Consider the following 23,202-nt stretch of genomic DNA (forward strand, 5'->3'; position numbering starts at 1 on the left):
TCGAACATCAGTAAATAAACATCGATAAAGAAACTAGATATCACTGACTAGCATGCTGTTTATAAAACAACCATAGTTGTGTGCTGTGTAAATACCCGAGTCCAATTTTAGCATGCTATTTCCATTGGTTATTCAACTGTATAAATCACAATTCCCTTACGGGAATCTCAAAGCCAAATCAAATACGTAGCGGATATGTGAAGATAGCTAATCAGGCTATTAACACCAGACGGCTCCAACTGCCATCCCATAAACCTGTTCCGGAACTCAGAGACTAGTTAGGTCTCTGACCTGCTGTGTAAGAACCCAAATTTTTGACATCGGTAAGAGACCTTTATGAATGATAATATAATAACTTGAATTTTTGAGACCCTGTAAAATGCTTAATGAATAGTAACCCTGACGGACGGGAAAAAAAAACATTTGAGCCCACACTATGTAGTGCATGAGAAAATGAGTTTCGGAGTTGATATTACGATTATACGTACTAAATGAGTGTATGTAAACGCTATTAGTTTTCGAAGAAAACGAACTTTGAAAAACAACCGTATTGACGACTCATCGAGGATTACGAGAATCACAGTATAATTACGAGATTAAAACCCTACGGATTTATATTCAAGTATGATAATTAAAAATATAAGGAATAAATACGAAAGTAATTACGTCGCGAACTATTTACGAGTAAGTATTACGAAAATGTTTAAGCAACCGAGCGAACGCGTAAATGATTAAATAAACGTAATGCACTAACTAAACCATGGTAAGAAAGTAACCATGGTTACTTTATCATATAGTAAGCTAACCATAGGATTATCAAGCAAGCTATCCAAATAATGTGCTAAGGAAGTTAACACAAGTAGTTTTTAGGAAGCTACCAAAGATTTGTCCCTAAATTTGCAACAAGAATAAATCTTAGGATACTAGAGAATAAAAATCAAGTGCAATATTTTCACCCCATTTCCTAGAAGCAACCTAGCAAAGCAACCAAGCTAAGCAACCAAGGGAAGCAAGTATAAATACCCCCCCTTCACAATTGTTCCATTCGGCTATATCAAAAATGGAGAGGAATTCAATTTCAAAACTCAAAATCTATCCATGGTAAAATCATCCCATTAATTCTCAAGCCTCCTAGAAATTAAACTAAAGTAATAAAATTCTTTCATCTTTTTTTATCAAGGTTTAATGGGTGAAATAAAATCAAGAAACTCACTAGTGAATAGTATGAATAGTAACCTCTCTTTGGTTTCTTGATTTCAATGGTGGTTTTAGGTTACAAAATTCATACCAAGCACTTCCAAGACTCCACCAACCTCAAGAACACATCTCAAGCTTTCAAGAAAGGTAAAAATATTTGGCCCAACCTTATGTAAGATTCATTTTTAAGATCCATTTAGTATGTGGTAGAAAACTTAGTTTAAGAAGTGGTATTGTGGAGATCTTGAAGTTTAAGTTAAGTAGATTTAAGGTTGATTGTTGTTGCCTCAATAACATGATGTTCTTGAGAGGAGTTTGTGTGTTGATGATAAAATAATGATTGTTGGTGGTTGTGTTAAGAGTTACGGCATAAACGAAACCCCGATCGTAAACATAACTCTGTTAAAACCAACGAATCGTAACTTTAAGTTTCTGCAGAAAGTCCCGAAGTTGTAAACTGTAGTTTATTGAAACATAACCCTTGTTTACGATAGAAAATATTATAAGTATCGTTTAGGCGCTTGAATCGCTTGATTCCAATTTACGGATCAAAAGTTATGGTCATTTTAGAAAAAGTGATTTACGCGACAAAAACTTCTACAAATCACGAACTTTGAAAATATAAAGGATCCACTTAAAAGTGTTCATAAATCATTAAATTTTTAAAGAGAGTAATATATTGAGTTTTCTAACTTCCATAAAAATTTCAAGTAAAAATAATTATTTCTCAGTTTTATAAAAATATCAGAGCCGAGACCGTGCGAGTAGAAACCGTAAGAATCCATAAGCGGAGCCGACGACGATAAAGAAAATGAACCTAAGATACTTAGAAAAATGAAGCGACCATGATGTGAATAAGGACTTAAAGGAATAATAAGGGTAGTATAAGTTGAGAGGGTGCATAATAAATAGCGCATGAGTGTGAGTCACCATAAATTAGAACGGGACCTAACGAGATGAATTGTGTTTATGGTCATAGATTTCCGAGCAGAACCTAGAGCATCCTCCACCTCGAGATACCCAGGCAAGTTTTCAAACCCTAGCTTTTAAGAATTGTTGTGTTGTGAATATTTTACAAAACTGTGATATATGCATGATATTGCTTTAAACTATTTTACGAAGTTTGAGATGTATTACGTTACTCAATTGTTGATAATTTCTAATATATGTTCATACCGAGTTTGAAATATTATATTTAGACCGAGAGCCGGTCGGTGTAAACTTATAGAAACCTGGAAGTATCCCGGAAGAGTTTATAATTGAGAATGTTGACGTTAGCGAGTAGCGTGGCGTGTATATATTTTAGACCGAGGATAGGTTAGTGAAAATTGATGAAAACCCGGAAGTATTCCGAAGGTGTTTTAGTTAAGAATATTAATGCTACAGTAGAGCGTGATGTATAAACCGTAAGACCGAGAGTCGGTCAGTTTTGTTTTATAAAGTATAAACCCGGGAATCATCCCGGAGATATTTTGGACGATTAAAAGTCCATAATTGTACGTTTTAAAAGGGACTCAACGTCCACTTACGAAACATTAAAACACCTCGAACTTTTGTTAAAACGATTTCCCAAGGATCGTATTTCCTCAACTATATTTTATTGTTCAAATAATAAATACTATATACTTATTCCTTATTATGGGAGTAGCATACTCCAACAATTTTATTTCAAACCCGATTAATCACTATAGATTAATAATTATGGGGACACAAACTAGTTGAGGAATATTATTTTAAATATTCTTTTAGAGAGTAAACCCATTCAAGGTTTAATTATTTATCGAATATCATTTATTTATTATTTATTAAATGGTTTATTATTGATTTAAAAATCATAGATCCTGATTTAAAATATACTTTCAGATTTCAGAATATCATTCGAATAATTTTAGATCGTCGGTGAATATTATCCCGACTTATTTAATATGTTGAATATAGTTTCAAGGAGAAACCTTTCCCCCTTATTAATTATATGTTGACAACGGTCAACTCACATCCTTAGTACTTCCTCCAAAATTCTCGGAAGTACGTATATACATATATATACACTTATATCTTAGAGAGATGAGCTGTTTCTATCTACAAGCAAAATGCTTGGGGAACTTCGATGTGGTTCGAGTTCTCGAGATTGATAGAATTCTTTTAGAGGACAAGGGAGGGGTAGACTCTGGTACTATGTGTGTTAGATGGACTACCAAAGGTACCGTAGGCGAAGGTACTCAGTGTAATCAGGAACTTGTGAAGTATGTGTATACCCAAAAATGGGACACGTAGCCCGAATGTGGCAAGGGTGATAACCGGGATACGAAGGTGTCGTCCTTCTACTAGTAGAAAAGGTTACTATTATCGTATTACGACTGATCATCATATACCGTGGCTCCAACGAATGTCCTATTCTTCCAATTGGAATTGTGATGTAATACCGTAACCCAAGCCTAGGTGCTGGGTTTACTATTAAGGTATTCGCAGGTTAATAAAATCCACTAAAGGATTGTTTTCATAGAAGGTGTGTATCACCAAGGGAAACTATTTTTGAATAAAACGTAACTATCAAATATGATGTTTTATGTGAGTTTATCATATAGTCATTTTCATACTATACGTTATTATGCTGGGCATTATAGCTCACTCTTGCTTTCTTTTAAATGACACAACACAACAGATAACCAGTATGCCGGTGTGGGACTTAGTCGCTTGCAGTCATGGGGAGTATCCCTGGCAGCTTTGTCTCAGGTGTGCTAGAGTATCAGATAGATATAAGATATCGGTCATAATAATTGTAACTTCATGTAGAGGTTCTAAATAATTGTTTGAGATCCTGTAAAGTACATTTGAGTGTAATAAAAGAAGATTACATTTTGTACGTCATTTCTAAGGCTATAACTTGTGTGTGTGAGTATGAGATTGGGGTCTGTTGGATTATTGAATCAATACCAGGTTATACATGAGTGAAGGATGGCATGACGACCCAGATTTCTGACCCCGGATTTTGGGGGCGTTACAGAAATGGTATAAGAGCATTAAGTTATAGTACTCAGAAATGAGAGTGTTAGGAGTCTGTCTGGATGCGAGATTTCATGAGAGCTCATATAGAGTTCATCATTGGACTACCGGATGTAGCCCAATGGGTAGGTACTTTAATACCTCAAATACACACTTATTTGAATCATATTTGATTTGGCAAGGATGTAAAAGTAGAACTTGGAGCTGATTTTCCAGAGCATTTGGGGAAAAGACGATATTACCAACACCATATGTAAATTTTGATAACACGAGCCTTGTTACCTGTAGTTCTATATAGGTTTCCCAAGAAGGGGCATCATATGTGAGGACCATAAAGTCTAATTATTAGTATACAGTTGAGGTTATTGGCCCAAACTAGTTGACAGTGTCATTTTACCAAGGAGGATGTGAATATTGTATTAATCACGAGTTCACCAAAGATAGTGTCCAATATACCCTTAAGGATATTTTCTATTAAGGAAGATTTGAATGTAATATAAGAATATAATCATAAGATCAGTACATTACATAATATTATTAGTGCGCTTAACATGAAGGGTTATGATGGTTTAGCTCAGAGATCGAGAGCATCGAGAATTGATGGCATAACTACAATTGGATGGCATAAGATTACAATAAGCGATAGTTTGATCTAAGAACCTTCTAAAAAGGATAGACCAGTGAGTCTAATGCAGAATTCTTCGGTAGATATGATGTCAGAGGCTACGTATATATACACATAGACCTCTAATATATTCGGTAACATATGTTCAATTACACGCACATGCCACTGAACTTATGGACTGCATTGAGATTCATAAGAGATCTCTTTGATCTGTTCCCAGGGGAAACTGGCCACTTATAGTTAGTAACGGATGCGTGTAGCAGGCAACTATCGGCTTAACAGATGTTTATGGAATATTTATGAGTGAGGTCTTGGAGGTAAAACACCGGAATGACAGATATACGTGTGACAGTCAAGTTAGTAAGCTATTTTAAAATGATGTTGAAAGAGAAACTATTTGAAACATGGAATTACGAAGAAGAAGAGGTGGGATCATCCTCAAATGGATAATGATGAGAGTTAGGATAATCAGTGAAATCTTTTGGCACCTACTCACTGTCCCGTTACTCCCTCCAAATTGTTGATCATTCGTATTGCCTTGATAAGTTATATCAGACAATCCTTTTCGTTCCCTACTTTGAACTTCTGATGTGACCATCTTGAATAGTCTTTCTCCGCATCAGGACTTGTTCAATTCTTTTAGTTAATCCATGAACTTTCGTTCATAGATTATGATCTTCTTGATCAACTCAGAGATATTTATACTTCATTTCAATTATCCAATAGTTTATATATATATATATATATTTTCCCTCAATTCATCGATGAATATTCATAATGAGTATCTTCATTAGATTCTTCTTTCATACATACTCTTCTCAGTTGAGATTGTAAATATCTAACAAATTGTTAAAAACATGGATGATCCAATATCGATATATTCCTCGGGAATCCTTTTCTTTTAATCGTGATGAAATTATATATTTAACTTTGAAATCATAGTAAGGGTATCAATTTGATATTGATATTCCGATTCAATTCTATTTAAAGATCAGATAAAGTATGTGGACTAGGGCACCTATGAGTGTACCCTTTATTTGAAAAGAAATATTTGATAAGAGGCTATCGATTGTTCCGATGCCAAGACCACTCGACTCAGAGTTATAATTGTCTTTCTCGGCCCAAATTTAAAAACTTTTTATTTCGAAATCGTCATCCAGGTAGCCACAATTTCTTCAGTGGCTACGATGTTGAGATTTTTTTTCAAACAAACTAAAATATGCCTAGTTGCATATGTTCTCATGAATGACTAGTTAATTGTCCTAACTAGTCAAAATTTTAATTAATACAACGAAAGCCTAGCTAATCGTCCTAGCTAGTTGCTATGGGCCAAACCAATTGTGCTGACAATTTTCTTAGCCGGTTGATAATATTGCTTGATAGGGACTAGTTATTATATTTCTAGTTCCACTTCCAATAAAATTTTGATTATTCCATAGTGCATTATATATGCCAGATTTAGTTGTTGATGAAATTTTCAAAGAATAATTTAATTGAGACCTAACTAGGTCGCCCACTCAAACGAGAATTCATATTCAGTTTTATAAAATATTTTGTTCATGAAATATTTTATTCTTTCGTGTGTATAACGAATATCCAATTAAAATTACAAAGTGATTGAAAAATAATATACTTCCTTATTTATTAATCATTGGATAAAATTCCTTCTTTCAAAATAGCACCTCTTGGAGACCTCAATGGTTAACCTTTGGTTGAGAATGTCATTCGATATTTCTTTCATTATTCGAGAAGAAAAGTATTCTTTCAATGGGAAAATCTTACAAATATCATTCGTATGATGTTATTATTCAGCAATTATTGATTTAAATGGATATTCTCCATAATATCACAATATAAAATTCTAAGGACATGGAAGGATAATCCATGTTGTATTCTTCCTTCCAAGTTATAAATTTTCTGAGTGTTGTGACTCTTTTATTCAGAGCTCATTATTTGTTCAGGTGTTAGATTTTGGAATCTTGTTAAGATTGTCTAAATTTCATCGATATCATCAAAATCATTTTTCCAAGGGTAATTGCCTTCCCAACAAAGAGAGGAATAGTTGAGAACCGGTTGTTGTAATATGAGACTGAAAGCTAAGTTCTATGATGGTGTAATTGGAGCATCGTGATGAGTAAGTTGTTTTAAAGAGAAGAATACCATGTTTAGTTATTATCATAAGTATCTTTAAGATGGTTATAGATGAACGAAAATAGGGATACGACGTGATTGGTGAGGTACACTTCTATGAAACATTATCGGGAGAGGTGCTAATAAATTCGGGGAAAAACCATGATTGAGAATGAGATAGAGGATATAGTCAAAATGATCAAAGGCCATGATTGAGAAATATATCATCATCAAGGAAATGCCAATGTGGTGGCTGACACTTTAAGTAAGAAAAGATATATTGAGGATGACAAATCTCAGAATAACTGATGAGAAGGATCGCATGAAAGAACGCTTTATTACTTAACAAAAAGACTTAAAGATTCCTAAAAATGTAAACGGATATTAGTCGTGACAGAATATGAAAGGGGATGTCATCGAGTAGGTAAGTAAGTATTCGACATAGTTGGAAAATGAAAACGGAAAGGCGAGGGTTAAAATTTTGGCGATTTCAACTTGTAGATGACCCAAATAGGGTTAAGAGTTAATTATAATAAATTTTGAAGGAGGATTATCAAGAACCAAGTCAGCCATCATGCTATTTGCGGATTTTGAGTGATAGATTAAATACGACCGCTTACTTTATTATGCAAACGATAGATGTCCACTTTACAAAATTTTTATGAACGCAGAAGAGATAATTGGGACAGAGAGACCCCGTGACGACTGTGCCGCACAAGGACCCAAGATTTAATTTCACAACGGGACTATTTCCCAAGATATTTTACGAACAAGAACGGACAGAGGAATGACTTAGGGTTCTCAAATTGACAAGTAGAACGAGAGGACTATCCTGATCATTGAAGATACGTCTAGCGGCTTACCTTTTATTTGGAAAGGTTGGGCAATCATCTATTGTTGATAGATAATTCGTGTAGATGTACTTACCACGCTAGCATACGAAAGATAGTCGCCGATATCCCTTACGAAGGGCAACATGAAAGAATGAAGGATGTCATTGTCAGAACTGATAGAAGGCAAAAAAGATCGTACACGCCCTATAAAGGCCACTAGTAGCAGGTACCAATAAATGTGAATATATCTAAGGCGCTAGCGAGAATAAGAAGTATGACCCAGAAGGTGTCGTAGTACTATAGATATTATACAAGGAATGATTAAAGAAGTCCGACCAATGAATGAAGCTGAACGTTGCACGATCCTAAAACGTGTCAATCAATTTCGTATGAAATGGTGCTTCCGTCAAGATGGCAACAGGACGATGACGTGCTTTACATTACTACAGGAAGAAATGTTAAATCTGGCGCTAAGCGTATAGCAGGAGACGAGCGTGTAGAAATGCGACGAGAACTTCTTACATAGAATAATCGACAGAGATGATGCGCCCAAAATGGGAAAACGTTAAGGAATGAAACTCTAGCATTAGTAGGAGCGATATAGGGGGAAATGAATAAGTTGAAGGATGATTCCAAACACTAGAAAATACACCAATTGTCCATGTTATCAATTTTTAAGGAGATTAAAGTGGCCAGCTGACGTTAATCAAATTATCGACAATAACGAGTCATCATACGTGTATTGGAACGGCTACAAAGTTGTACGGAAGAAAGACTCGTTCTCTCTTAGGTTGGGAAGAAATTGGTAAGTGAAGGATACTGGACCGTAGTTGAGTCAACAGATCGAAGGAACTCCTACAACTTATCAGAACCCGACTAGTGGCAACCCGAGATGAACAATAGAGATATTCGGACCAGAACTATAAAGACAGAAAGTACGAAGTAGCGGACCAAGTATTGTTAAAAGTAACTCCCGAGGAGGGAGTGATGAGATTTGAAAGGGAAAGGAATGTTGAACCCAAGATTTATTGGGCCAGTTGAGGAATTAAAGGACTAAGAAAGTTGACTTATAAATTAGCACCATCATCGAACGATCACCAAGTTTATAACGAGTACCACAAATCAAGGTTAGGAAATTTGACCGTCAAAACCAAACATATGATTGAAAATGAGCTAATAAACTCGTAGCCAGACTTAGCGTATGTCGAGTAACGTGTAGAGGTCATAAGACTACAAGGACGAGTACCCGGAAATATATTGGATGGATGAGTGGAAATTTTATGCAGAGATCAAATACTGCAAGGTCAACGTGAGAACTCGAGGTTGTCATGCGAGAAGCATATCCCTACCTGTTTCTGAACTGATTCCGGGATGGAATCCTTTTAAGGGGGAAGACTGTAAGAACCCAAATTTTTGACATCGGTAAGAGACCTTTATGAATGATAATATAATAACTTGAATTTTTGAGACCCTGTAAAACGCTTAATGAATAGTAACCCTGACGGACGGGAAAAAAAACTTTTGAGCCCACACTATGTAGTGCATGAGAAAATGAGTTTCAGAGTTGATATTACGATTATACGTACAAAATGAGTGTATGTAAACACTATTAGTTTTCGTAGAAAACGAACTTTGAAAAACGACCGTATTTACGACTCATCGAGGATTACGGGAATACAGTATAATTACGAGATTAAAACCCTACGGATTTATATTCAAGTATGATAATTAAAAATATAAGGAATAAATACGAAAGAAATTACGTCGCGAAGCATTAACGTGTAAGTATTACGAAAACATTTAAGCAACCGAGCGAACGCGTAAACGATTAAATAAAAGTAATGCACTAACTAAACCATGGTAAGAAAGTAAACAGGGTTACTTTATCAAATAGTAAGCTAACCATAGGATTATCAAGCAAGCTATCCAAATAATGTGCTAAGGAAGCTAACACAAGTAGTTTCTAGGAAGCTACCAAAGATTTGTCCCTAAGATTTACAACAAGAATAAATCCTAGGATACTAGAGAATAAAAATAAAGTTCAAGATCTTCAACCCCATTTCCTAGAAGCAACCTAGCAAAGAAACCAAGCTAAGCAACCAAGGGAAGCAAGTATAAATACCCCCCTCTTCACAATTGTTCCATTCGGCTATATCAAAAAGGGAGAGGAATTCATTTACAAAACTCAATATCTATCCATGGTAAAATCATCCCATTAATTCTAAAGCCTCCTAGAAATTAAACTAAGGTAAGAAAATTCTTTCATCTTTTTTTATGAAGGTTTGATGGGTGAAATAAAATCAAGAAACTCACTAGTGAATAGTATGAATAGCAACCTCTCTTCGGTTTCTTGATTTCAATGGTGGTTTTAGGTTCCAAAAATCATACCAAGCACTTCCAAGACTCCACCATCCTCAAGAACACATCTTAAGCTTTTAAGAAAGGTAAAAATATTTGGCCCAACCTTATTTAAGATTCATTTTTAAGATCCATTTAGTATGTGGTAGAAAACTTAGTTTAAGAAGTGGTATTATGGAGATCTTGAAGTTTAAGTTAAGTAGATTTAAGGTTGATTGTTGTTGCCTCAAGAACATGATGTTGTTGAGAGGAGTTTGTGTGTTGATGATGAAATGATGATTGTTGGTGGTTGTGTTAAGAGTTAGGGCGTAAACGAAACCCCGATCGTAAACGTAACTCCGTTAAAACCAACGAATCGTAACTTTAAGTTTCTGCCGAAAGTCCCGAAATTGTAAACTATAGTTTCATGAAACATAACCCTTTTTTATGATATAAAATGTTATAAGGATCGTTTAGGTGCTTGAATCGCTTGATTCCGATTTACGGATCAAAAGTTATGGTCGTTTTAGAAAAAGTGATTTACGCGACAAAAACTGCTACAAATTACACATTTTGAAAATATAAAGGATCAACTTAAAAGTGTTCATAAATAATGAAATTTTTACAGAGAGTAATATAATGAGTTTCCTAATTTCCATAATAATTTCAAATAAAAATAATGATTTCTCAATTTTATAAAAATATCGGAGTCTAGACCGCGCGAGTAGAAACCGTAAGACTCCATAAGCGGAGTCGACGACGATAAAGAGAATGAACCTAAGATACTTAGAAAAATGAAGCGAACAAGATTTGAATAAGGACTTAAAGGAATAATAAGGGTAGTATAAGTTGAGAGGGTGCATAATAAATAGCGCATGAGTGCGAGTCTCCGTAAATTAGAACGGGACCTAACGAGATGAATTGTGTTTATGGTCATAGATTTCCGAGCAGAACCTTGAGCGTCCTCCACCTCGAGATACCCAGGAAAGTTTTCAAACCCTGCCTTTTAAGAACTGTTCTGTTGTGAATATTTTACAAAACTGTGATATATGCATGATATTGCTTTAAACTATTTTACGAAGTTTGAGATGTATTACGTTACTCAGTTGTTGATAATTTTTAGTATATGTTCATACCGAGTTCGAAATATTATATTTAAACCGAGAGCCAGTCGGTGTAAGCTTAAAAAACCCGGAAGTATCCCGGAAGAGTTTATAATTGAGAATGTTGACGCTAGCGAGTAGCGTGGCGTGTATATATTTTAGACCGAGGATCGGTTAATGAAAATTGATGAAAACCCGGAAGTATTCCGAAGGTGTTTTAGTTAAGAATATTAACGCTACAGTAGAGCGTGATGTATAAGTCATAAGACCGAGAGTCGGTCAGTTTTGTTTTATAAAGTATAAACCCGAGAATCATCCCAGAGATATTTTGGACGATTAAAAGTCCATAATGGTACGTTTTAAAAGGGACTCAACCTCCACTTACGAAACATTAAAAAACCTCGAACTTTTGTTAAAACGATTTCCCAACGATCATATTCCCTCAACTATATTTTATTGTTCGAATAATAAATACTATATACTTATTCCATATTATTGGAGTAGCATACTCAAACAATTTTATTTCAAACCCGATTAATCACTATAGATTAATAATTATGGGGACACAAACTAGTTGAGGAATATTATTTTAAATATTCTTTTAGAGAGTAAACCCATTCGAGGTTTAATTATTTATCAAATATCATTTATTTATTTTTTATTAAAGGGTTTATTATTGATTTAAAAATCATAGATCCTGATTTAAAATATACTTTCTGATTTGAGAATATCATTCGAATAATTGTAGATCGTCGGTGAATATTATCCCGACTTATTTAATATGTTGAATATAGTTTCAAGGAGAAACCTTTCCCCCTTATTAATTATCTGTTGACAACGGTCAACTCACATCCTTAGCACTTCCTCCGAAATTCTCGGAAGTACGTATATACATATATATATATACACTTATATCATAGAGAGATAAGCTGTTTCTATCAACAAGAAAAACGCTTGGGGAACTTCGATGTGGTTCGAGTTCTCGAGATTGATAGAATTCTTTTAAAGGACAAGGGAGGGGTAGACTCTGGTACTATGTGTGCTAGATGGACTACCAAAGGTACCTCAGGTGAAGGTACTCAGTGTACTCAGGAACTTGTGAAGTATGTGTATACCCGAAAATGGGACACGTAGCCCGAATGCTGCAAGGGTGATTACCGGGATACGAAGGTGTCGTCCTTCTACTAGTAGAAAAGGTTACTATTATCGTATTACGACTGATCATCGTATACGGTGGCTCCAACGAATTTCTTATTCTTCCAATTGGAATTGTGATGTAATACCGTAACCCAAGCCTAGGTGCTGGGTTTACTATTAAGGTATTCGTAGGTTCATAAAATCCACTAAAAGATTTTTTTCATAAAAGGTATGTATCACCAAGGGAAACTATTTTCGAATAAAACGTAACTATCAAATATGATGTTTTATGTGCGTTTATCATACAGTTATTTTCATACTGTACATTATTATGCTGAGCATTATAGCTCAATCTTGCTTTCTTTTAAATGACACAACACAACAGATAACCAGTATGCCGGTGTGGGACTTAGTCGCTTGCAGTCATGGGGAGGATCCCTGGCAGCTTTGTCTCAGGTGTGCTAGAGTATCAGATAGATATAAGATATCAGTCGTAATTATTGTAACTTCATGTAGAGGTTATAAATAATTGTTTGAGATCCTGTAAAGTACATTTTGTACGTCATTTCTAAGTCTATAACTTGTGTGTGCGAGTATGAGATTGGGTCTATTGGATTATTGAATCAATACCAGGTTACACATGAGTGAAGGATGGCGTGATGACCCAGATTCCTGACCCCGGATTTGGGAGTGTTACATGCTGGACTAATCGGTTATGTAACATGCGCAACCAAATTAGCCTCTTACGCAACCTCAATAGGCCACTATGGCCCCTATGTATCCAATATTTGATCATTTTATCCAGTTTTCAAAATACTTCTACCTATCTCATTGTAAAATCACTCATTTAACAGCACACGTAAAACTGGTTCACAAATCATTTTCATTCGAGATAGGTACCTTTTGAAGTTACTTGTCCCCAAAACAGGTTTAAAACAATTAATTATAATTACATGGGATACGTAACTTAAAACGCTTATGTTCCTGTACGAGAATAAAATATCAGTTTATTCATATGTACTGAACCATAAAAAGAATGGTCAGGGGTACTTGTCTTGCATTGCTTTTTCGGAAACCCTGAGTAGCTTCTGCGCTGACTTCGGTCCTTATGAGACCTACAGTCACAGAATAACCTAATTAGTTATACCGACATGCTTGATATCCTCGAACCTAACAACCCAATCCGATAACCCGACTCGTATAACGTATATACACATAGTCACGTAATCAATATTCATATAAGGGTAGAACGTTTTATATCGTAAAGTACATTTCTAGTATTTTAAAATAAATTTTAGAAAAATTTTGACAGCGACTCCTCTATTTATAAGCCTACCCGTCGAAACATAATCAACGTCGATTTCCAACAATTCACAATACAAATCCCAGCAGGTTGGATTTCACCTATGATCAGATCAGTGGTAAACCATAGTTTGATTTTTAAAATAACAATTCATTTTCGTTTCAAAAAATAGTTTTACGAATTATTTGATCTATTTTTAAATTTAGGACTCAGATAACAATCATCACCGTCCATCGTCTACCCGAATAACTTTCGGGTTTCAACGCAAAATTCCACCGATTAATAAAATTTCCTTACGAAATTCATTTTATTTTATATCATGAATATTAATCAATTACAGCCTGCAAAATAATAAAATAATAAAATGAATTTTAGAAATAACCGAACCATAACAGCAAAGGACAGTCACCAACAACACCAACAACACAGCCACATGCGCGAGATGCGCCACCACACACATACCCAACTCGCACACATGCACACACACAGTATACTGCAGACACAACACACAGATATATATATATATATATATAATCACAGGTATATATATAGAAAGCAAAAAGAAATCGAACTAGTAACTGAAAAAGCAAAGCAACCGGAATAGTTACCAGAACAGGGAGCTGGAGAAAGCACCAGAGAAGAAGAAAAGGAGAAAGAAACGAGAGAGAGAGAGAGAGGGGGAGAGATTTGAGAGATTGAATCGAGAGAGCAAAGAACAGAGAAAGCAAAGAGATATTTCTGCCCCAAATGGAAAGGAAAGGAAAGAAATAAGTGAATGTTTCAACGTGAATAACAGGAGTTAAACACGTGTACTTATCTCGCTTCTGTCTAATTCCTGGTTCATTTTCTAGTAAAATAACAAATCAGCTGCGCATTAAAATACCAAAATTCTCAAAATATTCGAAAGTTAATAAAATCAAATTTTCATAATTTTTAACCCATTTTTGAAGCACAACTCATACCCGTATTTAACGATTAAACGAAACAACCTTCAGGTGAATTTAATCCCAAAAATTTCAGAAATAATTTTAAAATTCACGAAATATTAGAAACTTCATAAAATATGAGTTTCGTGATTTTTGAAGAATCCTGGAATTAAATAATGATTTTACAATTTAATGCAATTAGAAAATTATTTAAAGATAAATAATCAATGAAATATTGATTTCTCAATTTTATAAAATCTCAAAAATAATTATTGAAATTAAAAAATCTTAAAACCAATTTTAGAGACAATCCAAATATTTATGAAAATAAAACTGCAATGAAACCACTTTTAAAAGTGAAACAAAACAATACAACTCAATAATTAGTTACACAATTCATTCCTATATACCAATAAATCACACATAAATAACAAGAAGCAACACACAATTGTCAAAACTAATGCACATTTTTTATATAATTAATTATTCACTAATTTCACTTTTAAAATAATATAAAATATATGAGTCGTTATAAGATTTATGAGATATCGACAAGTCAAAATATCACTAGAGATCTTTGAGATATCGATAAGTCAAAATTTCACTAGAGATCTCTAAGATATCGATAAGTCAACTTGCCACTAGAGAACTCAGAGACCTTGATAAGCCAAAGTGAAGATATAAAGATGAGAGATCTCGATAAACCAAATTCTCTTATAGAGAACTCAGAGACCTCGATAAGTCAAACAACTATAGAGTTATTAGAGATCTCGATAAGTCATTATACTTATCGAGAAGTCGAGTTCTCTACCATGACCAACTGGAATTCTCGATATAAAAGTTCAAGTACAGAATGCATATTAGTTTAATATCCAAGATTATCAATAAACAAACAAATCAATCACTGATTTGAAAAGTCTACAAAATCAGCTTGAAGAGTACAAGATTAAAGGCCAAGATTAAACGGAAAAGTAAAGTCACAGGCAGGCAAGATTAGCAAATATACACTAAGCCGGAACTAGAAAGATTTGATTATCGAAAAGTAGGGTTTAGTACATGCTATTGCATGCTGTGTCAAAACCAGTGTTTATTGTTCTATAAGTAAACACTGGATGCTTTGTTTTAGTTGATAACAAATAGATTAAAATTTCTTGTAACTCTCAAAAGAGAAGCTGAGTTCTTAACATACTAAGAACCCAAAATTTATAGCAAACACTAGCTTGATTTTAATATAAAATTAAGTGAGCTTTGAAAGATAATTATGTTTATATGCATGTCTTAATTATTCTGTTAAAACACATTATCTCTACAACTTAGACTACTTTGTTCACCATTATTAAAAGTTCAAAAAGACATTAAAATCTTCAAAACACATTGACCCCCCCACTGTGTTGTATTCATTACCCAACAAGTGGTATCAGAGCAAAATCTGAAAGCAAACAGATTAAAGATCTTGGAAGAATGAATACACAAAAACTGAGCAGTATTAAAATCCCTACCTTTGACATATCTAACTACACATTATGGAAAAAGAAAATGATGTTGTTGTTAGGAATATGTGTATTAGTTTGATGATAAGTTCAGCAAAACACTTAAGTAGAAATCTAGTATTTGTAGCCTCAACGGATAAGACCATCTTGGCTATCCGTTGAAGGAGTAGCCTTACTTAGCAATAAGTTTGGTATTGTAGCACATCTCACTCTCTGATTTCAAGCTGTAATTCTTAGATGTTGTTAGGAGATAATCAGTCACGTTGACTACTAATGGATGTACAAATAGGAGGGCTAATTGTAAATATTTCATGCCTTGTAATTTTGTATAAGTGAAGAAGTGTCAACGGATATTGAAGACCCTCAACGGATGAGAAACTAAGCTTCAACGGATGCCTCTAATGCTTCAACGGATAATATCCATCAACGGATAAGTGCTTCAACGGATAAAGCTTCAACTGCTAGAGCATCAACGGATAAAGCCATCAACGGATGAAAGCTTCAACGGATGCTCAGTCTCATAGCAGTTGATAGTGACAGTTAACAAAGCTGACAGAGGCACATGGATTGACAGAGATGTGATAGTCTATTTCAGGAACAGCAGAAAAAACAGCCGTTTTTAGTCTGGTTCAAAATGGAAAGTCAACAGATAATTCCATATTACACTGGATAAAAATGGAACAGAAACAAGTGGAGAACTATTGTCTTATTGTACTTTATCTTTGTCTTCACTTGTAAACTTGGTGTTATATAAACCAAGTAGAAGCTAGTAATTAGATATAAATTTTCCAAGAACTGTTTAGAAATATCAAGAGAGAAAATCATCTAGTTTGTACTAGGAAGCAACTGTGATTTAATTTTGAATCACAGATTTTATGAAATAACACATCTCTGGTGGAACAACAAATCCACCAGAAAAGTTTTTAAGTTCTTTGTGCTCATTTCATTTGTGTTTAAATATATATCTGTCTGCATCAGCTCCAAGCAATTTACACACATTTGATCACTCAAACTCTTAGTCTGACAAACTGCTTAAAACTTGAAAAAGTATTGAGATTTACATTCAACCCCCCTTCTGTAAATCTCATTGTTAGTCCACTGGGAATAACAATTGGTATCAGAGCAAGCTCTTAACATACAGAGAGTTTTAAAGATCTATTCTGCTAACATCATGAGTAAGAAGGATATTGGTATAAAGATTCCAATCCTGGAAAGAGATAACTATCATCACTGGAAGGTGAAGATGCATTTACATCTTCTCTCTCAAGATGAAAGCTACATCAACTGCATTGAGAATGGTCCTCACATCCCACACAAGGTGGCCACAGCTGCTACTGCTACAGTTGCTGTTGGACAGTCTATTCCCAAGCGAAAGGCAGAATGGACTGTTGAAGATATTGAAGAGGTCCACAAGGACAAGAAAGCCATGAACATTTTGTTTAATGGCCTGGATCAAGATATGTTTGACAATGTCATCAATAGCCAAACTGCTAAGGAAATTTGGGATAATGTGCAGCTTATCTGTGAAGGCATGGAGCAAGTTAGAGAAAACAAAATGCAGCTTCTCATTCAACAATATGAATATTTCCACTTTGAAGAAGGAGAATCATTGAATGATACATTCAACAGATTTCAGAAACTGTTGAATGGATTAAAGCTGTATGGGAAAATGTACCAAGTCAAGGACTCCAATCTAAAATTTCTAAGGTCTCTACCAAAGGAATGGAAGCCTATGACTGTTTCTCTAAGAAATTCTCAAGATTATAAGGACTTCACACTTGAAAGATTATATGGAATTTTGAAGACTTATGAACTTGAGATGGAGCAAGATGAGCTGTTGGAAAAGGGAAAGAGAAAAGGAGGATCAGTTGCACTTATAGCTGACAGTGAAAAGGTTGAAGCCAGAAATGAGGAAAAGACGATGCCAAGTCTCAAAATTGGCACAAGCAAATCAGAATCAAGCAAGGGTAAAGAGCAAGTTGCTGAGGATGAAGACAATTCTAGTCAGGATGAATCTGATGATATTGATGAACATCTGGACTTTCTGTCCAGGAGGTTTGCAAAGATGAAGTTCAGGAAAAACACAAAGTTCACTAAGCCAAACAAAAACATGGTGGACAAATCAAAGTTCAAATGTTACAACTGTGGCATTAGTGGACACTTTGCAAGTGAGTGTAGGAAGCCAAATTCTGAGAAAAAGAAATTTGAGCAAGTTGATTATAAAAGGAAGTATTTTGATTTGCTTAAACAAAAGGAAAGAGCTTTTCTCACTCAAGATGATTGGGCAGCAGATGGGGCAAATGAAGATGATGATGTGGAATATGTCAACCTAGCCCTGATGGCTAATTCTGATGAAAATGAAACTAGTTCATCAAGCAACCAGGTAATTACTACTGATCTCTCTCAGCTTTCTAAACATGAATTCAATGAAGCAATAAATGATATGTCCAATGAATTATATCATTTGCGTGTTTCTCTTAAATCACTAGCTAAAGAAAACACTAGGATCAAAGAAAATAATGTGTTTTTAAGTGATAGGAATGCTGTGTTAGAGAGTCAGGTAATTGAGCTTGAAAAGATTAAACTTAAATGCTTGACTGTCGAGAGTGAACTAGAAGAAGCTGTTAAGAAAGTAGAGATTCTTTCTAAACAGTTAGAAAGTGAGCAAGAGGTAATCAAGGCCTGGAAAACATCTAGGGATGTGGGTGTTCAAATTGCCAAGGTTCAGGGAATTGAATCATTCTGTGAGGATGCCTGGAAGAAAAACAAAAAGAAGTTAGAATTAATTGATGGATTGTCAACATATGTGGAATTAATAGATGATGAAAGTTATCCGTTGAAGGAAGAAAAGGAGCATCCGTTGAAGGCTCATCAATTAAAACAGGCAAGTTCCTTTAAAAATAAAAAGAATGATTCAACTCTCAAGAACTTTGTCAAAGACGGAGCTAGCACATCCAGAGATGTCAGTAAAGTGAATATAGGACACATGACTTTAGATCAGTTAAAAGATAGGCTTAAGTTAGTTGAGGATAAGAAGGAAACTAAAAGAAAATCTAAAAGGAATGGGAAGGTAGGGATTAATAAACATAACAATTACTCACCTGATAGGTATGCTCCTAGAAAAAGCTGTGTACATTGTAAAAGTGTTAATCACCTATCTGTTAATTGCAAATCTGTTAAAAATGCTCCCATGCCTTCAAATCCCTCTATGCCAAACATATCTATGTCACCTCTGCATGCTATGCCTGTTATGTCTCACCAGAATCCCCATGCACATTTTGCAAACATGCCATACATTAACAATCCTTACTTTACTGCATTTAGTATGCCTCAAATGCCATACAATATGCCTATGTGGAATAACATGTTTGCACAACCTATGCCTTATCAAATTCAATCAAATGTGTTAAATGATTCTGTGACTAACCTACACTTCAACCAACCACATCTGAGACCAAGGTTGACCCAAAGTTACCTAAGTCAAAAGATGCAGGAGGAATGAAGTCTAGGAAAAAGACTAACAAGGCTGGACCCAAGGAAACTTGGGTACCAAAATCAACTTGATTGATTTTGTTATGTGCAGGGACAAAGAAGGAATCTATGGTACTTGGACAGTGGTTGTTCAAGACACATGACAGGAGATTTCACCCTGCTCACAGAATTTAAGGAGAGAGCTGGCCCTAGCATAACCTTTGGAGATGACAGCAAAGGATTCACTATGGGATATGGCTTGATTTCAAAAGAAAATGTCATTATTGATGAAGTTACATTGGTTGATGGTCTCAAACACAATTTATTGAGCATCAGTCAACTATGTGACAGAGGGAATACTGTTTCCTTCAATTTTGAAGCCTGTATTGTCACAAGTAAAAAGGACAATAAAGTGGTTCTAACTGGAGTTAGAAAAGGAAATGTGTACTTAGCTGATTTCAACTCTACAGATGCAGAATCCATTACTTGTCTTCTCAGCAGAGCAAGTCCTGTTGAAAGTTGGCTATGGCACAAGAAGCTGTCCCATTTGAATTTCAAGACAATGAATGATCTAGTCAAAAAGGACTTAGTTAGAGGAATGCCTCTAGTGGAATTCACAAGGGATGGACTGTGTGATGCTTGTCAGAAAGGAAAGCAAAAGAAAGTATCATTCAGTAAGAAGCTTGAATCTGCAATTGATGAACCACTGCAACTTCTACACATGGATCTTTTTGGACCAGTCAATGTATTGTCAATTTCAAGGAAAAGATACTGCCTAGTGATTGTAGATGATTTCTCAAAGTTTTCATGGGTTTATTTTCTTGGATCAAAGGATGAAGCTAGTGAAATCATCATCAATCATATCAAGCAAGTCAACAATCATCCTGATTTCAAAGTAAGGAATATTAGGAGTGACAATGGAACTGAGTTCAAGAATTCAACCATGAAGATGTTCTGTGGAGTAAATGGGATCATGCATGAGTTCTCAGCTCCAAGAACTCCACAACAAAATGGTGTGGTGGAAAGGAAGAACAGATCACTAATTGAAGCTGCAAGGATAATGCTTGAGGAGTCAAAACTCCCAACTTATTTTTGGGCTGAGGCTGTTAACTGTGCATGTTACACTCAGAATATTTCTCTAATCAATCAAGCAAAATGCATGACTCCCTATCAATTATTCAAGAGAAGAAAACTAACTTTAAACTTTCTACATGTCTTTGGTTGCAAATGTTACATCTTAAGGAATCAATCTGATCACAAAGGAAAGTTTGATGCAAAGGCTGATGAAGGAATATTTATTGGTTATTCTGCTGGAAAATCATATAGGGTCTACAATCTAAGAACCAACATTGTCATGGAATCTGTACATGTTGTGTTTGATGATAAAAAGATTGATGGACTAACAGATGAGGGACATCATGAAGGACTCAAATTTGACAATATTGAGATATATTGTGATGATAGTGAAGATGAGATTGATGAAGAAGGCATCTCAAGAAGAAACCAGAGTCTGCCTTTGGATAATGCACAAAATGCTGCATCCGTTGATAGTCAAAATTCAGCTTCCGTTGAAAGAAGCAATGCAGCATCCGTTGAAAGACCAAGTGCATCATCCGTTGAAGTTCATAACGAAGCATCCGTTGATCACAGTCTGTCAACGGATAATCACTTCACCTCATTAGTTGATAGAACTCCCAATTCCTTTCAAAGAATCAGCAACTCAGGGGGAGTTTCAACAAATCAACATTCTATCTCACATCATGACAATACTGAGGCAACCTCATCAAGGGCTAATCAACCACCTCAAAGGAAATGGACCAAGAATCACCCTTTTGAACTGATCATTGGTGATGCTACATCTAAAGTACAAACTAGAAGGGCTACTCAAGATGAATGTCTGTATAGTAGCTTTCTATCACAGGAGGAACCTAAGCGAGTGGAAGAAGCTCTTTTGGATCCAGATTGGATTTTAGCTATGCAAGAGGAGCTAAACCAATTTGAGAGGAACAAAGTGTGGAAGCTGGTACCCAAGCCAAAGAACAAGAGTTCTATTGACACAAAATGGGTATTCAGAAACAAGATAGATGAAAATGGCATTGTCATAAGGAATAAAGCCAGATTGGTTGCCAAAGGCTATTCTCAACAAGAGGGAATAGATTTTGATGAAACATTTGCTCCAGTTGCAAGACTTGAAGCCATCAGAATCTTTCTAGCCTATGCAGCTAATGCCAATTTCAAAGTCTATCAGATGGATGTCAAGAGTGCATTTCTAAATGGGGAATTGGAGGAAGAAGTTTATGTAAGCCAACCTCCAGGTTTTGAAGATCCAAATTTTCCAGACCATGTGTATTATTTGTTGAAAGCACTCTATGGACTAAAGCAAGCACCTAGAGCCTGGTATGAGACTTTATCAAAGTTCCTTCTAGATAATCACTTCACAAGAGGTACTGTTGACAAAACTCTCTTCTTTAGAAATGTTAATGGCTCTATGATACTTGTACAAATTTATGTAGATGATATTATATTTGGTTCTACAGATGATAAACTTTGTAAAAAGTTTGCTAAATTAATGCAAAGTAAATATGAAATGAGCATGATGGGAGAGCTAACTTACTTTCTTGGTTTACAAGTTAAACAAGTTAGTGGTGGAATTTTCATTAGTCAAACTAAATATATTTATGATCTTTTAAAGAAGTTTGACTTAATGGATTGTTCACCTGCAAAAACTCCCATGGCCACTGCCACCAAGCTTGAATTAAACAAGGCTGAAAAGTCTGTGGATATTACAAGTTATAGAGGCATGGTTGGCTCACTTTTATATTTAACTGCCAATAGACCTGATATTATGTTTTCTACATGTCTCTGTGCTAGATTTCAAGCTGACCCTAAAGAATCTCACTTAGTGGCTATTAAAAGAATTTTCAGATATCTCAAAGGGACTCCAAATCTAGGAATTTGGTACCCTAGAGAGTCTGGTTTTGATCTAATTGGCTACTCAGATACAGATTATGCAGGTTGCAAATTAGACAGGAAAAGCACAACAGGCACCTGTCAATTTCTAGGAAACAAGCTTGTATCATGGTTTAGCAAGAAGCAGAATTCTGTTTCCACATCAACAGCTGAAGCTGAATACATTACAGCTGGTTGTTGCTGTGCACAAATACTGTGGATGAGGAATCAGTTATTTGACTATGGTATAACTGTTGACAAAATTCCAATATTTTGTGACAACACAAGTGCCATTGCCTTTACTGAAAATCCAGTGCAGCACTCAAGAACCAAGCACATTGATATCAAGTACCACTTCATTAGGGAACATGTGATGAAAGGTACAGTGGAACTTCATTTTGTTCCAAGTGAAAAGCAGATTGCAGACATATTTACCAAGCCACTTGATGAATCAACATTCACAAGATTAGTAAATGAGTTAGGTATGCTTAACTATTCATAATCTATGTCATCTATGTAATCTGTCTTGTAGCCTGAAATGAATTTGCTGCAAGAACAAAGTTGGCTTTAATCAAGACTTATCCTATCAACGGATATTCCCTATCCGTTGAAAGCCAAAATTGTTCTATCAACGGATATTCATTATCCGTTGAAAGACAAATACATTTCTGGTAATTTTATCCTTCAACAGATAAAAT

This window comes from Apium graveolens, chromosome 2 (assembly GCF_009905375.1).
Source record: "Apium graveolens cultivar Ventura chromosome 2, ASM990537v1, whole genome shotgun sequence".
Classification (NCBI taxonomy): domain Eukaryota; kingdom Viridiplantae; phylum Streptophyta; class Magnoliopsida; order Apiales; family Apiaceae; genus Apium; species Apium graveolens.